Source organism: Thunnus thynnus, chromosome 18 (genome assembly GCF_963924715.1).
Source record: "Thunnus thynnus chromosome 18, fThuThy2.1, whole genome shotgun sequence".
Taxonomy (NCBI): domain Eukaryota; kingdom Metazoa; phylum Chordata; class Actinopteri; order Scombriformes; family Scombridae; genus Thunnus; species Thunnus thynnus.
In genome coordinates, this window is record NC_089534.1 from 25351594 (window position 1) to 25365348 (window position 13755).

General features: G+C 52.4%; 23 non-coding genes across 23 annotated transcripts; 8 read left to right on the forward strand and 15 right to left on the reverse strand.

Annotated features, from left to right (window-relative positions):
• Positions 1–142: 142 nt before the first annotated feature.
• Positions 143–215, reverse strand: trnav-cac (transfer RNA valine (anticodon CAC)). Its single transcript has one exon. It is a non-coding gene; the product is annotated as a tRNA-Val (tRNA).
• Positions 216–1139: 924 nt separating this feature from the next.
• On the forward strand, positions 1140–1211 carry trnad-guc (transfer RNA aspartic acid (anticodon GUC)). Its single transcript has one exon. It is a non-coding gene; the product is annotated as a tRNA-Asp (tRNA).
• Positions 1212–1555: 344 nt separating this feature from the next.
• trnav-aac (transfer RNA valine (anticodon AAC)) lies at positions 1556–1628 on the reverse strand. The gene has a single exon. It is a non-coding gene; the product is annotated as a tRNA-Val (tRNA).
• Positions 1629–1917: 289 nt separating this feature from the next.
• On the reverse strand, positions 1918–1990 carry trnav-cac (transfer RNA valine (anticodon CAC)). Its single transcript has one exon. It is a non-coding gene; the product is annotated as a tRNA-Val (tRNA).
• A 924-nt stretch (positions 1991–2914) lies between these two features.
• On the forward strand, positions 2915–2986 carry trnad-guc (transfer RNA aspartic acid (anticodon GUC)). The gene has a single exon. It is a non-coding gene; the product is annotated as a tRNA-Asp (tRNA).
• A 344-nt stretch (positions 2987–3330) lies between these two features.
• trnav-aac (transfer RNA valine (anticodon AAC)) lies at positions 3331–3403 on the reverse strand. Its single transcript has one exon. It is a non-coding gene; the product is annotated as a tRNA-Val (tRNA).
• Positions 3404–3688: 285 nt separating this feature from the next.
• Positions 3689–3761, reverse strand: trnav-cac (transfer RNA valine (anticodon CAC)). The gene has a single exon. It is a non-coding gene; the product is annotated as a tRNA-Val (tRNA).
• Positions 3762–4685: 924 nt separating this feature from the next.
• trnad-guc (transfer RNA aspartic acid (anticodon GUC)) lies at positions 4686–4757 on the forward strand. Its single transcript has one exon. It is a non-coding gene; the product is annotated as a tRNA-Asp (tRNA).
• Positions 4758–5101: 344 nt separating this feature from the next.
• On the reverse strand, positions 5102–5174 carry trnav-aac (transfer RNA valine (anticodon AAC)). Its single transcript has one exon. It is a non-coding gene; the product is annotated as a tRNA-Val (tRNA).
• A 289-nt stretch (positions 5175–5463) lies between these two features.
• On the reverse strand, positions 5464–5536 carry trnav-cac (transfer RNA valine (anticodon CAC)). Its single transcript has one exon. It is a non-coding gene; the product is annotated as a tRNA-Val (tRNA).
• Positions 5537–6460: 924 nt separating this feature from the next.
• Positions 6461–6532, forward strand: trnad-guc (transfer RNA aspartic acid (anticodon GUC)). The gene has a single exon. It is a non-coding gene; the product is annotated as a tRNA-Asp (tRNA).
• A 344-nt stretch (positions 6533–6876) lies between these two features.
• trnav-aac (transfer RNA valine (anticodon AAC)) lies at positions 6877–6949 on the reverse strand. The gene has a single exon. It is a non-coding gene; the product is annotated as a tRNA-Val (tRNA).
• Positions 6950–7238: 289 nt separating this feature from the next.
• Positions 7239–7311, reverse strand: trnav-cac (transfer RNA valine (anticodon CAC)). Its single transcript has one exon. It is a non-coding gene; the product is annotated as a tRNA-Val (tRNA).
• Positions 7312–8235: 924 nt separating this feature from the next.
• On the forward strand, positions 8236–8307 carry trnad-guc (transfer RNA aspartic acid (anticodon GUC)). Its single transcript has one exon. It is a non-coding gene; the product is annotated as a tRNA-Asp (tRNA).
• A 344-nt stretch (positions 8308–8651) lies between these two features.
• Positions 8652–8724, reverse strand: trnav-aac (transfer RNA valine (anticodon AAC)). The gene has a single exon. It is a non-coding gene; the product is annotated as a tRNA-Val (tRNA).
• Positions 8725–9013: 289 nt separating this feature from the next.
• Positions 9014–9086, reverse strand: trnav-cac (transfer RNA valine (anticodon CAC)). Its single transcript has one exon. It is a non-coding gene; the product is annotated as a tRNA-Val (tRNA).
• A 924-nt stretch (positions 9087–10010) lies between these two features.
• Positions 10011–10082, forward strand: trnad-guc (transfer RNA aspartic acid (anticodon GUC)). Its single transcript has one exon. It is a non-coding gene; the product is annotated as a tRNA-Asp (tRNA).
• A 344-nt stretch (positions 10083–10426) lies between these two features.
• On the reverse strand, positions 10427–10499 carry trnav-aac (transfer RNA valine (anticodon AAC)). Its single transcript has one exon. It is a non-coding gene; the product is annotated as a tRNA-Val (tRNA).
• Positions 10500–10788: 289 nt separating this feature from the next.
• Positions 10789–10861, reverse strand: trnav-cac (transfer RNA valine (anticodon CAC)). The gene has a single exon. It is a non-coding gene; the product is annotated as a tRNA-Val (tRNA).
• Positions 10862–11785: 924 nt separating this feature from the next.
• trnad-guc (transfer RNA aspartic acid (anticodon GUC)) lies at positions 11786–11857 on the forward strand. Its single transcript has one exon. It is a non-coding gene; the product is annotated as a tRNA-Asp (tRNA).
• Positions 11858–12201: 344 nt separating this feature from the next.
• On the reverse strand, positions 12202–12274 carry trnav-aac (transfer RNA valine (anticodon AAC)). Its single transcript has one exon. It is a non-coding gene; the product is annotated as a tRNA-Val (tRNA).
• Positions 12275–12563: 289 nt separating this feature from the next.
• trnav-cac (transfer RNA valine (anticodon CAC)) lies at positions 12564–12636 on the reverse strand. The gene has a single exon. It is a non-coding gene; the product is annotated as a tRNA-Val (tRNA).
• Positions 12637–13560: 924 nt separating this feature from the next.
• trnad-guc (transfer RNA aspartic acid (anticodon GUC)) lies at positions 13561–13632 on the forward strand. The gene has a single exon. It is a non-coding gene; the product is annotated as a tRNA-Asp (tRNA).
• The last annotated feature ends 123 nt before the right edge of the window (positions 13633–13755 follow it).

A 13755-nucleotide genomic window follows, 5' to 3' on the forward strand; every position in this document is an offset into this window, starting at 1 on the left:
ACAAACAAAAGCGACACAGAATAAGACATAAACAAGTTCTCCGCTGACATTGGAGCACCAAACTTTAAGTCTATGCGTCCTTCTCACTGCTAATATGAGACAGCACAGTTTGATTCAGTTACTCCGTGTGAACACAAAGAAGTGTTTCCGCCCGGTTTCGAACCGGGGACCTTTCGCGTGTGAGGCGAACGTGATAACCACTACACTACGGAAACTGTGAAAAAGGTGGGCGGCGGCCTCCGGGGCCAGTTAAAGCATTGGTGCACACTGACCTCCAGACGTGTCTTCCAATCGCTTGACCACATCCAGACATTTCAAATGCAGGACATCACTCGTGCGCGCAGCGTTAAGGATCGGTAAAAAGACAAAGGAAAGAAAAAGGTGATACAAAATCAGACGAGACAAGCACTCGTGCCGCGGCATTGGAGACATTTCAGTGAAGCGTCAATGGAGACTGTCCTCAGAGAAGCGACAGAATCAGTCGTTTCGGCAGTAGCAAAACCCAGATGTAAATGTCAAGGCCTCAACTCTACAACTTTCACTCCGTTTTCTGCCACGATAGCTGCATGGCTGTACGGATGGCAGCGTGGGTCGGTACACCACTTTGGCCCAGACTTAAATATCTCGACGACTGTTGGATGGATTGCAAGGAAATTGCAGTCCAGACATTCATCCCTGGTCCCCAGAGGATGAATCCTACTGACTCTGGTGATCCTCTTCACTTTTCCCCCAGTGCCACCGTGAGGTCGACATTTGTGGCCCAGAGTGAAGTATCTGGACAACCGTTAGATGGATTGCCGTGAGAGTTGGGACAGAGCTTCACGGTCCCCACAGGATGCATTCTAAGCACTTTGGTCACCCTCTGACGTTTTCTCCAGCGCCAGCAGAAGCTGAGGATTTCACTTGTGATATATGTGAACACCTGCTTGATGGGTTGGCCAGAGATTTGGTACAGACATTCGTGGCTCCCGAGCGATGCATTCCGATGGCTTCGGCGATCCTTTGCCTTCTCCCCTGGCGCCACCATGAGGTTGACATGCGACTTCTCCGTTCAAACATGTGGATGACCGCTGGAGCGTTCCCCGTAAAGGTGGGAACCGCCCCACCGGCCCGCTGACGTGCCCGGAGTGGTGCAGCCGTCCTCGTTAGTATAGTGGACAGTATCTCCGCCTGTCACGCGGAAGACCGGGGTTCGATTCCCCGACGGGGAGAGTTGACTTTTCTGCCAGCTGCCGATTGTTCACCGGGCCAGACAAAAGCAATACACCAGCAACACCATGCGTGCTCCTCCTCCTGTCCAACAGAGCGATACGGCCAGGACATGGGCCTGCCGCGTTCCCGTGCAGAAATGAGAAAATCGGCTGGGCAGAAAGCATGACTGGAAGCGGTTATGAGACATGACTATGACGGTGACTCCTTTATCCCTCGTGCCTCCGTTAACTCCATGCGGTTTTCTATGGTTTGACGCGGCGCTGCATACCGCCCAGTGTGCTGCTGGTCTGAATCTCCGTCGTTTGATTTTATTCATGACTCAGAGTGAGCATAAACAGAGGAGTGTTTCCGCCCGGTTTCGAACCGGGGACCTTTCGCGTGTTAGGCGAACGTGATAACCACTACACTACGGAAACTGTGAAAAGCTTGGCACCGCTCACGCGGGTGGCTCAAAGCACTTGACCCCCCCCCCCCGACATGTCTTCAATTGCTTGAGCATATCCAAACATTTCAAATACAGGAGGTCGTCCTTGCTTTTGGGCAACGTCGAGGATGGTTTGAAAACAAACAAAAGCGACACAGAATAAGACATAAACAAGTTCTCCGCTGACATTGGAGCACCAAACTTTAAGTCTATGCGTCCTTCTCACTGCTAATATGAGACAGCACAGTTTGATTCAGTTACTCCGTGTGAACACAAAGAAGTGTTTCCGCCCGGTTTCGAACCGGGGACCTTTCGCGTGTGAGGCGAACGTGATAACCACTACACTACGGAAACTGTGAAAAAGGTGGGCGGCGGCCTCCGGGGCCAGTTAAAGCATTGGTGCACACTGACCTCCAGACGTGTCTTCCAATCGCTTGACCACATCCAGACATTTCAAATGCAGGACATCACTCGTGCGCGCAGCGTTAAGGATCGGTAAAAAGACAAAGGAAAGAAAAAGGTGATACAAAATCAGACGAGACAAGCACTCGTGCCGCGGCATTGGAGACATTTCAGTGAAGCGTCAATGGAGACTGTCCTCAGAGAAGCGACAGAATCAGTCGTTTCGGCAGTAGCAAAACCCAGATGTAAATGTCAAGGCCTCAACTCTACAACTTTCACTCCGTTTTCTGCCACGATAGCTGCATGGCTGTACGGATGGCAGCGTGGGTCGGTACACCACTTTGGCCCAGACTTAAATATCTCGACGACTGTTGGATGGATTGCAAGGAAATTGCAGTCCAGACATTCATCCCTGGTCCCCAGAGGATGAATCCTACTGACTCTGGTGATCCTCTTCACTTTTCCCCCAGTGCCACCGTGAGGTCGACATTTGTGGCCCAGAGTGAAGTATCTGGACAACCGTTAGATGGATTGCCGTGAGAGTTGGGACAGAGCTTCACGGTCCCCACAGGATGCATTCTAAGCACTTTGGTCACCCTCTGACGTTTTCTCCAGCGCCAGCAGAAGCTGAGGATTTCACTTGTGATATATGTGAACACCTGCTTGATGGGTTGGCCAGAGATTTGGTACAGACATTCGTGGCTCCCGAGCGATGCATTCCGATGGCTTCGGCGATCCTTTGCCTTCTCCCCTGGCGCCACCATGAGGTTGACATGCGACTTCTCCGTTCAAACATGTGGATGACCGCTGGAGCGTTCCCCGTAAAGGTGGGAACCGCCCCACCGGCCCGCTGACGTGCCCGGAGTGGTGCAGCCGTCCTCGTTAGTATAGTGGACAGTATCTCCGCCTGTCACGCGGAAGACCGGGGTTCGATTCCCCGACGGGGAGAGTTGACTTTTCTGCCAGCTGCCGATTGTTCACCGGGCCAGACAAAAGCAATACACCAGCAACACCATGCGTGCTCCTCCTCCTGTCCAACAGAACGATACGGCCAGGACATGGGCCTGCCGCGTTCCCGTGCAGAAATGAGAAAATCGGCTGGGAAGAAAGCATGCCTGGAAGCGGTTATTAGACATGACTATGACGGTGACTCCTTTATCTCTCATGCCTCCGTTAACTCCATGCGGTTTTCTATGGTTTGACGCGGCGCTGCATACCGCCCAGTGTGCTGCTGGTCTGAATCTCCGTCGTTTGATTTTATTCATGACTCAGAGTGAGCATAAACAGAGGAGTGTTTCCGCCCGGTTTCGAACCGGGGACCTTTCGCGTGTTAGGCGAACGTGATAACCACTACACTACGGAAACTGTGAAAAGCTTGGCACCGTTCACGCGGGTGGCTCAAAGCACTTGACCCCCCCCGACATGTCTTCAATTGCTTGAGCATATCCAAACATTTCAAATACAGGAGGTCGTCCTTGCTTTTGGGCAACGTCGAGGATGGTTTGAAAACAAACAAAAGCGACACAGAATAAGACATAAACAAGTTCTCCGCTGACATTGGAGCACCAAACTTTAAGTCTATGCGTCCTTCTCACTGCTAATATGAGACAGCACAGTTTGATTCAGTTACTCCGTGTGAACACAAAGAAGTGTTTCCGCCCGGTTTCGAACCGGGGACCTTTCGCGTGTGAGGCGAACGTGATAACCACTACACTACGGAAACTGTGAAAAAGGTGGGCGGCGGCCTCCGGGGCCAGTTAAAGCATTGGTGCACACTGACCTCCAGACGTGTCTTCCAATCGCTTGACCACATCCAGACATTTCAAATGCAGGACATCACTCGTGCGCGCAGCGTTAAGGATCGGTAAAAAGACAAAGGAAAGAAAAAGGTGATACAAAATCAGACGAGACAAGCACTCGTGCCGCGGCATTGGAGACATTTCAGTGAAGCGTCAATGGAGACTGTCCTCAGAGAAGCGACAGAATCAGTCGTTTCGGCAGTAGCAAAACCCAGATGTAAATGTCAAGGCCTCAACTCTACAACTTTCACTCCGTTTTCTGCCACGATAGCTGCAAGGCTGTACGGATGGCAGCGTGGGTCGGTACACCACTTTGGCCCAGACTTAAATATCTCGACGACTGTTGGATGGATTGCAAGGAAATTGCAGTCCAGACATTCATCCCTGGTCCCCAGAGGATGAATCCTACTGACTCTGGTGATCCTCTTCACTTTTCCCCCAGTGCCACCGTGAGGTCGACATTTGTGGCCCAGAGTGAAGTATCTGGACAACCGTTAGATGGATTGCCGTGAGAGTTGGGACAGAGCTTCACGGTCCCCACAGGATGCATTCTAAGCACTTTGGTCACCCTCTGACGTTTTCTCCAGCGCCAGCAGAAGCTGAGGATTTCACTTGTGATATATGTGAACACCTGCTTGATGGGTTGGCCCGAAATTTGGTACAGACATTCGTGGCTCCCGAGCGATGCATTCCGATGGCTTCGGCGATCCTTTGCCTTCTCCCCTGGCGCCACCATGAGGTTGACATGCGACTTCTCCGTTCAAACATGTGGATGACCGCTGGAGCGTTCCCCGTAAAGGTGGGAACCGCCCCACCGGCCCGCTGACGTGCCCGGAGTGGTGCAGCCGTCCTCGTTAGTATAGTGGACAGTATCTCCGCCTGTCACGCGGAAGACCGGGGTTCGATTCCCCGACGGGGAGAGTTGACTTTTCTGCCAGCTGCCGATTGTTCACCGGGCCAGACAAAAGCAATACACCAGCAACACCATGCGTGCTCCTCCTCCTGTCCAACAGAGCGATACGGCCAGGACATGGGCCTGCCGCGTTCCCGTGCAGAAATGAGAAAATCGGCTGGGCAGAAAGCATGACTGGAAGCGGTTATGAGACATGACTATGACGGTGACTCCTTTATCCCTCGTGCCTCCGTTAACTCCATGCGGTTTTCTATGGTTTGACGCGGCGCTGCATACCGCCCAGTGTGCTGCTGGTCTGAATCTCCGTCGTTTGATTTTATTCATGACTCAGAGTGAGCATAAACAGAGGAGTGTTTCTGCCCGGTTTCGAACCGGGGACCTTTCGCGTGTTAGGCGAACGTGATAACCACTACACTACGGAAACTGTGAAAAGCTTGGCACCGCTCACGCGGGTGGCTCAAAGCACTTGACCCCCCCCCCCCGACATGTCTTCAATTGCTTGAGCATATCCAAACATTTCAAATACAGGAGGTCGTCCTTGCTTTTGGGCAACGTCGAGGATGGTTTGAAAACAAACAAAAGCGACACAGAATAAGACATAAACAAGTTCTCCGCTGACATTGGAGCACCAAACTTTAAGTCTATGCGTCCTTCTCACTGCTAATATGAGACAGCACAGTTTGATTCAGTTACTCCGTGTGAACACAAAGAAGTGTTTCCGCCCGGTTTCGAACCGGGGACCTTTCGCGTGTGAGGCGAACGTGATAACCACTACACTACGGAAACTGTGAAAAAGGTGGGCGGCGGCCTCCGGGGCCAGTTAAAGCATTGGTGCACACTGACCTCCAGACGTGTCTTCCAATCGCTTGACCACATCCAGACATTTCAAATGCAGGACATCACTCGTGCGCGCAGCGTTAAGGATCGGTAAAAAGACAAAGGAAAGAAAAAGGTGATACAAAATCAGACGAGACAAGCACTCGTGCCGCGGCATTGGAGACATTTCAGTGAAGCGTCAATGGAGACTGTCCTCAGAGAAGCGACAGAATCAGTCGTTTCGGCAGTAGCAAAACCCAGATGTAAATGTCAAGGCCTCAACTCTACAACTTTCACTCCGTTTTCTGCCACGATAGCTGCAAGGCTGTACGGATGGCAGCGTGGGTCGGTACACCACTTTGGCCCAGACTTAAATATCTCGACGACTGTTGGATGGATTGCAAGGAAATTGCAGTCCAGACATTCATCCCTGGTCCCCAGAGGATGAATCCTACTGACTCTGGTGATCCTCTTCACTTTTCCCCCAGTGCCACCGTGAGGTCGACATTTGTGGCCCAGAGTGAAGTATCTGGACAACCGTTAGATGGATTGCCGTGAGAGTTGGGACAGAGCTTCACGGTCCCCACAGGATGCATTCTAAGCACTTTGGTCACCCTCTGACGTTTTCTCCAGCGCCAGCAGAAGCTGAGGATTTCACTTGTGATATATGTGAACACCTGCTTGATGGGTTGGCCCGAAATTTGGTACAGACATTCGTGGCTCCCGAGCGATGCATTCCGATGGCTTCGGCGATCCTTTGCCTTCTCCCCTGGCGCCACCATGAGGTTGACATGCGACTTCTCCGTTCAAACATGTGGATGACCGCTGGAGCGTTCCCCGTAAAGGTGGGAACCGCCCCACCGGCCCGCTGACGTGCCCGGAGTGGTGCAGCCGTCCTCGTTAGTATAGTGGACAGTATCTCCGCCTGTCACGCGGAAGACCGGGGTTCGATTCCCCGACGGGGAGAGTTGACTTTTCTGCCAGCTGCCGATTGTTCACCGGGCCAGACAAAAGCAATACACCAGCAACACCATGCGTGCTCCTCCTCCTGTCCAACAGAGCGATACGGCCAGGACATGGGCCTGCCGCGTTCCCGTGCAGAAATGAGAAAATCGGCTGGGCAGAAAGCATGACTGGAAGCGGTTATGAGACATGACTATGACGGTGACTCCTTTATCCCTCGTGCCTCCGTTAACTCCATGCGGTTTTCTATGGTTTGACGCGGCGCTGCATACCGCCCAGTGTGCTGCTGGTCTGAATCTCCGTCGTTTGATTTTATTCATGACTCAGAGTGAGCATAAACAGAGGAGTGTTTCTGCCCGGTTTCGAACCGGGGACCTTTCGCGTGTTAGGCGAACGTGATAACCACTACACTACGGAAACTGTGAAAAGCTTGGCACCGCTCACGCGGGTGGCTCAAAGCACTTGACCCCCCCCCCCCGACATGTCTTCAATTGCTTGAGCATATCCAAACATTTCAAATACAGGAGGTCGTCCTTGCTTTTGGGCAACGTCGAGGATGGTTTGAAAACAAACAAAAGCGACACAGAATAAGACATAAACAAGTTCTCCGCTGACATTGGAGCACCAAACTTTAAGTCTATGCGTCCTTCTCACTGCTAATATGAGACAGCACAGTTTGATTCAGTTACTCCGTGTGAACACAAAGAAGTGTTTCCGCCCGGTTTCGAACCGGGGACCTTTCGCGTGTGAGGCGAACGTGATAACCACTACACTACGGAAACTGTGAAAAAGGTGGGCGGCGGCCTCCGGGGCCAGTTAAAGCATTGGTGCACACTGACCTCCAGACGTGTCTTCCAATCGCTTGACCACATCCAGACATTTCAAATGCAGGACATCACTCGTGCGCGCAGCGTTAAGGATCGGTAAAAAGACAAAGGAAAGAAAAAGGTGATACAAAATCAGACGAGACAAGCACTCGTGCCGCGGCATTGGAGACATTTCAGTGAAGCGTCAATGGAGACTGTCCTCAGAGAAGCGACAGAATCAGTCGTTTCGGCAGTAGCAAAACCCAGATGTAAATGTCAAGGCCTCAACTCTACAACTTTCACTCCGTTTTCTGCCACGATAGCTGCAAGGCTGTACGGATGGCAGCGTGGGTCGGTACACCACTTTGGCCCAGACTTAAATATCTCGACGACTGTTGGATGGATTGCAAGGAAATTGCAGTCCAGACATTCATCCCTGGTCCCCAGAGGATGAATCCTACTGACTCTGGTGATCCTCTTCACTTTTCCCCCAGTGCCACCGTGAGGTCGACATTTGTGGCCCAGAGTGAAGTATCTGGACAACCGTTAGATGGATTGCCGTGAGAGTTGGGACAGAGCTTCACGGTCCCCACAGGATGCATTCTAAGCACTTTGGTCACCCTCTGACGTTTTCTCCAGCGCCAGCAGAAGCTGAGGATTTCACTTGTGATATATGTGAACACCTGCTTGATGGGTTGGCCCGAAATTTGGTACAGACATTCGTGGCTCCCGAGCGATGCATTCCGATGGCTTCGGCGATCCTTTGCCTTCTCCCCTGGCGCCACCATGAGGTTGACATGCGACTTCTCCGTTCAAACATGTGGATGACCGCTGGAGCGTTCCCCGTAAAGGTGGGAACCGCCCCACCGGCCCGCTGACGTGCCCGGAGTGGTGCAGCCGTCCTCGTTAGTATAGTGGACAGTATCTCCGCCTGTCACGCGGAAGACCGGGGTTCGATTCCCCGACGGGGAGAGTTGACTTTTCTGCCAGCTGCCGATTGTTCACCGGGCCAGACAAAAGCAATACACCAGCAACACCATGCGTGCTCCTCCTCCTGTCCAACAGAGCGATACGGCCAGGACATGGGCCTGCCGCGTTCCCGTGCAGAAATGAGAAAATCGGCTGGGCAGAAAGCATGACTGGAAGCGGTTATGAGACATGACTATGACGGTGACTCCTTTATCCCTCGTGCCTCCGTTAACTCCATGCGGTTTTCTATGGTTTGACGCGGCGCTGCATACCGCCCAGTGTGCTGCTGGTCTGAATCTCCGTCGTTTGATTTTATTCATGACTCAGAGTGAGCATAAACAGAGGAGTGTTTCTGCCCGGTTTCGAACCGGGGACCTTTCGCGTGTTAGGCGAACGTGATAACCACTACACTACGGAAACTGTGAAAAGCTTGGCACCGCTCACGCGGGTGGCTCAAAGCACTTGACCCCCCCCCCCCGACATGTCTTCAATTGCTTGAGCATATCCAAACATTTCAAATACAGGAGGTCGTCCTTGCTTTTGGGCAACGTCGAGGATGGTTTGAAAACAAACAAAAGCGACACAGAATAAGACATAAACAAGTTCTCCGCTGACATTGGAGCACCAAACTTTAAGTCTATGCGTCCTTCTCACTGCTAATATGAGACAGCACAGTTTGATTCAGTTACTCCGTGTGAACACAAAGAAGTGTTTCCGCCCGGTTTCGAACCGGGGACCTTTCGCGTGTGAGGCGAACGTGATAACCACTACACTACGGAAACTGTGAAAAAGGTGGGCGGCGGCCTCCGGGGCCAGTTAAAGCATTGGTGCACACTGACCTCCAGACGTGTCTTCCAATCGCTTGACCACATCCAGACATTTCAAATGCAGGACATCACTCGTGCGCGCAGCGTTAAGGATCGGTAAAAAGACAAAGGAAAGAAAAAGGTGATACAAAATCAGACGAGACAAGCACTCGTGCCGCGGCATTGGAGACATTTCAGTGAAGCGTCAATGGAGACTGTCCTCAGAGAAGCGACAGAATCAGTCGTTTCGGCAGTAGCAAAACCCAGATGTAAATGTCAAGGCCTCAACTCTACAACTTTCACTCCGTTTTCTGCCACGATAGCTGCAAGGCTGTACGGATGGCAGCGTGGGTCGGTACACCACTTTGGCCCAGACTTAAATATCTCGACGACTGTTGGATGGATTGCAAGGAAATTGCAGTCCAGACATTCATCCCTGGTCCCCAGAGGATGAATCCTACTGACTCTGGTGATCCTCTTCACTTTTCCCCCAGTGCCACCGTGAGGTCGACATTTGTGGCCCAGAGTGAAGTATCTGGACAACCGTTAGATGGATTGCCGTGAGAGTTGGGACAGAGCTTCACGGTCCCCACAGGATGCATTCTAAGCACTTTGGTCACCCTCTGACGTTTTCTCCAGCGCCAGCAGAAGCTGAGGATTTCACTTGTGATATATGTGAACACCTGCTTGATGGGTTGGCCCGAAATTTGGTACAGACATTCGTGGCTCCCGAGCGATGCATTCCGATGGCTTCGGCGATCCTTTGCCTTCTCCCCTGGCGCCACCATGAGGTTGACATGCGACTTCTCCGTTCAAACATGTGGATGACCGCTGGAGCGTTCCCCGTAAAGGTGGGAACCGCCCCACCGGCCCGCTGACGTGCCCGGAGTGGTGCAGCCGTCCTCGTTAGTATAGTGGACAGTATCTCCGCCTGTCACGCGGAAGACCGGGGTTCGATTCCCCGACGGGGAGAGTTGACTTTTCTGCCAGCTGCCGATTGTTCACCGGGCCAGACAAAAGCAATACACCAGCAACACCATGCGTGCTCCTCCTCCTGTCCAACAGAGCGATACGGCCAGGACATGGGCCTGCCGCGTTCCCGTGCAGAAATGAGAAAATCGGCTGGGCAGAAAGCATGACTGGAAGCGGTTATGAGACATGACTATGACGGTGACTCCTTTATCCCTCGTGCCTCCGTTAACTCCATGCGGTTTTCTATGGTTTGACGCGGCGCTGCATACCGCCCAGTGTGCTGCTGGTCTGAATCTCCGTCGTTTGATTTTATTCATGACTCAGAGTGAGCATAAACAGAGGAGTGTTTCTGCCCGGTTTCGAACCGGGGACCTTTCGCGTGTTAGGCGAACGTGATAACCACTACACTACGGAAACTGTGAAAAGCTTGGCACCGCTCACGCGGGTGGCTCAAAGCACTTGACCCCCCCCCCCCGACATGTCTTCAATTGCTTGAGCATATCCAAACATTTCAAATACAGGAGGTCGTCCTTGCTTTTGGGCAACGTCGAGGATGGTTTGAAAACAAACAAAAGCGACACAGAATAAGACATAAACAAGTTCTCCGCTGACATTGGAGCACCAAACTTTAAGTCTATGCGTCCTTCTCACTGCTAATATGAGACAGCACAGTTTGATTCAGTTACTCCGTGTGAACACAAAGAAGTGTTTCCGCCCGGTTTCGAACCGGGGACCTTTCGCGTGTGAGGCGAACGTGATAACCACTACACTACGGAAACTGTGAAAAAGGTGGGCGGCGGCCTCCGGGGCCAGTTAAAGCATTGGTGCACACTGACCTCCAGACGTGTCTTCCAATCGCTTGACCACATCCAGACATTTCAAATGCAGGACATCACTCGTGCGCGCAGCGTTAAGGATCGGTAAAAAGACAAAGGAAAGAAAAAGGTGATACAAAATCAGACGAGACAAGCACTCGTGCCGCGGCATTGGAGACATTTCAGTGAAGCGTCAATGGAGACTGTCCTCAGAGAAGCGACAGAATCAGTCGTTTCGGCAGTAGCAAAACCCAGATGTAAATGTCAAGGCCTCAACTCTACAACTTTCACTCCGTTTTCTGCCACGATAGCTGCAAGGCTGTACGGATGGCAGCGTGGGTCGGTACACCACTTTGGCCCAGACTTAAATATCTCGACGACTGTTGGATGGATTGCAAGGAAATTGCAGTCCAGACATTCATCCCTGGTCCCCAGAGGATGAATCCTACTGACTCTGGTGATCCTCTTCACTTTTCCCCCAGTGCCACCGTGAGGTCGACATTTGTGGCCCAGAGTGAAGTATCTGGACAACCGTTAGATGGATTGCCGTGAGAGTTGGGACAGAGCTTCACGGTCCCCACAGGATGCATTCTAAGCACTTTGGTCACCCTCTGACGTTTTCTCCAGCGCCAGCAGAAGCTGAGGATTTCACTTGTGATATATGTGAACACCTGCTTGATGGGTTGGCCCGAAATTTGGTACAGACATTCGTGGCTCCCGAGCGATGCATTCCGATGGCTTCGGCGATCCTTTGCCTTCTCCCCTGGCGCCACCATGAGGTTGACATGCGACTTCTCCGTTCAAACATGTGGATGACCGCTGGAGCGTTCCCCGTAAAGGTGGGAACCGCCCCACTGGCCCGCTGACGTGCCCGGAGTGGTGCAGCCGTCCTCGTTAGTATAGTGGACAGTATCTCCGCCTGTCACGCGGAAGACCGGGGTTCGATTCCCCGACGGGGAGAGTTGACTTTTCTGCCAGCTGCCGATTGTTCACCGGGCCAGACAAAAGCAATACACCAGCAACACCATGCGTGCTCCTCCTCCTGTCCAACAGAGCGATACGGCCAGGACATGGGCCTGCCGCGTTCCCGTGCAGAAATGAGAAAATCGGCTGGGCAGAAAGCATGACTGGAAGCGGTTATGAGACATGACTATGACGGTGACTCCTTTATCCCTCGTGCCTCCGTTAACTCCATGCGGTTTTCTATGGTTTGACGCGGCGCTGCATACCGCCCAGTGTGCTGCTGGTCTGAATCTCCGTCGTTTGATTTTATTCATGACTCAGAGTGAGCATAAACAGAGGAGTGTTTCTGCCCGGTTTCGAACCGGGGACCTTTCGCGTGTTAGGCGAACGTGATAACCACTACACTACGGAAACTGTGAAAAGCTTGGCACCGCTCACGCGGGTGGCTCAAAGCACTTGACCCCCCCCCCCCGACATGTCTTCAATTGCTTGAGCATATCCAAACATTTCAAATACAGGAGGTCGTCCTTGCTTTTGGGCAACGTCGAGGATGGTTTGAAAACAAACAAAAGCGACACAGAATAAGACATAAACAAGTTCTCCGCTGACATTGGAGCACCAAACTTTAAGTCTATGCGTCCTTCTCACTGCTAATATGAGACAGCACAGTTTGATTCAGTTACTCCGTGTGAACACAAAGAAGTGTTTCCGCCCGGTTTCGAACCGGGGACCTTTCGCGTGTGAGGCGAACGTGATAACCACTACACTACGGAAACTGTGAAAAAGGTGGGCGGCGGCCTCCGGGGCCAGTTAAAGCATTGGTGCACACTGACCTCCAGACGTGTCTTCCAATCGCTTGACCACATCCAGACATTTCAAATGCAGGACATCACTCGTGCGCGCAGCGTTAAGGATCGGTAAAAAGACAAAGGAAAGAAAAAGGTGATACAAAATCAGACGAGACAAGCACTCGTGCCGCGGCATTGGAGACATTTCAGTGAAGCGTCAATGGAGACTGTCCTCAGAGAAGCGACAGAATCAGTCGTTTCGGCAGTAGCAAAACCCAGATGTAAATGTCAAGGCCTCAACTCTACAACTTTCACTCCGTTTTCTGCCACGATAGCTGCAAGGCTGTACGGATGGCAGCGTGGGTCGGTACACCACTTTGGCCCAGACTTAAATATCTCGACGACTGTTGGATGGATTGCAAGGAAATTGCAGTCCAGACATTCATCCCTGGTCCCCAGAGGATGAATCCTACTGACTCTGGTGATCCTCTTCACTTTTCCCCCAGTGCCACCGTGAGGTCGACATTTGTGGCCCAGAGTGAAGTATCTGGACAACCGTTAGATGGATTGCCGTGAGAGTTGGGACAGAGCTTCACGGTCCCCACAGGATGCATTCTAAGCACTTTGGTCACCCTCTGACGTTTTCTCCAGCGCCAGCAGAAGCTGAGGATTTCACTTGTGATATATGTGAACACCTGCTTGATGGGTTGGCCCGAAATTTGGTACAGACATTCGTGGCTCCCGAGCGATGCATTCCGATGGCTTCGGCGATCCTTTGCCTTCTCCCCTGGCGCCACCATGAGGTTGACATGCGACTTCTCCGTTCAAACATGTGGATGACCGCTGGAGCGTTCCCCGTAAAGGTGGGAACCGCCCCACCGGCCCGCTGACGTGCCCGGAGTGGTGCAGCCGTCCTCGTTAGTATAGTGGACAGTATCTCCGCCTGTCACGCGGAAGACCGGGGTTCGATTCCCCGACGGGGAGAGTTGACTTTTCTGCCAGCTGCCGATTGTTCACCGGGCCAGACAAAAGCAATACACCAGCAACACCATGCGTGCTCCTCCTCCTGTCCAACAGAGCGATACGGCCAGGACATGGGCCTGCCGC